The sequence below is a fragment of the Monodon monoceros genome, unplaced genomic scaffold (assembly GCF_005190385.1).
Source record: "Monodon monoceros isolate NGI ecotype Baffin Bay Population unplaced genomic scaffold, NGI_Narwhal_1 Super_Scaffold_22, whole genome shotgun sequence".
In the NCBI taxonomy this organism is placed as follows: Eukaryota; Metazoa; Chordata; class Mammalia; order Artiodactyla; family Monodontidae; genus Monodon; species Monodon monoceros.
In genome coordinates this window covers 51,733,846-51,735,205 of record NW_021703779.1, presented here as the reverse complement: position 1 = coordinate 51,735,205, position 1,360 = coordinate 51,733,846, and positions in this window count along the sequence as shown.

Here is a 1,360-nt window from a genome sequence, read left to right as displayed (position 1 = left end):
ATCAGATCAGAAATAAATGGAAAAAATGAAGGAAATAATAGCAAAGAACAATAAATCTAAAAGCTGGTTCTTTGACAAGATAAACAAACTTGATAAACCATTATCCAGACTCAAAAGAAAATAAAGGAGAAGACTCAAATCAACAGAATTAGAAATGAAAAAGGAGAAGTAACCACTGACACTGCAGAAATACAAAGCATCATGAGAGATTACTACAAGCAACTATATGCCAAAAAATGGACAACCTGGAAGAAATGGACAAGTTCTTAGAAAAGCACAACGTTCTGAGGCTGAACCAGGAAGAAATAGAAAATATAAACAGACCAATCACAAGCACTGAAATTGAAACTGTGATTAAAAATCTCCCAACAAAAAAAGCACAGGACAAGATGGCATCACGGGCAAATTCTATCAAACATTTAGAGACGAGCTAACACCTATCCTTCTCACACTCTTCCAAAATATAGCAGAGGGAGGAACACTCCCAAACTCATTTTACAAGGCCACCATCACCCTGATACCAAAACCAGACAAAGATGTGACAACACAAGAAAACTACAGGCCAATATCACTGATGAACATAGATGCAAAAATCCTCAACAAAATACTAGCAAACTGAATCCACCAATACATTAAAAGGATCAGACACCATGATCAATCAGATTTAACTCATGATTTTTCAATATATGCTAATCAATCACTGTTATACAGCATATTAACAAATTGAAGGATAAAAACCATATGATAATCTCAATAGACAGAAAAAGCTTTTGACAAAATTCAACACCCATTTATGATAAAACTCTCCAGAACGTGGGCAACCTACCTCAACATAATAAAGGCCATATATGACAAACCCACAGCCAACATCATTTGCAATGGTGAAAAACAGAAAGCATTTCCTCCAAGATCAGGAACAAGACATGGGGTTCCCAGTCTCACCACTATTATTCAATGTAGTTTTTGTAAGTTTTAGCCATGGCCATTAGAGAAGAAAAAGAAATAAAAGGAATCCAGATCAGAATAGAATAAGTAAAACTGTCACTGTTTGCAGATGACATGATACTATACATAGAGAATCCTAAACATGCTACTAGAAAACTACTAGGGCTAATCAATGAATTTGGTGAAGTAGCAGGATACAAAATTAATGCACACAAATCTTGCCTTCCTGTACACTAACAATGAAAAATCTGAAAGAGAAATTATGGAAACACTCCCATTTACCATTGCAACAAAAAGAATAAAATATCTAGGAATAAACATACCTAATGAGGTAAAAGACTTGTATGCAGAAAACTATAAGACACTGATGAAATAAATCAAAGATGACACAAACAGATAGAGAAATATACTATGT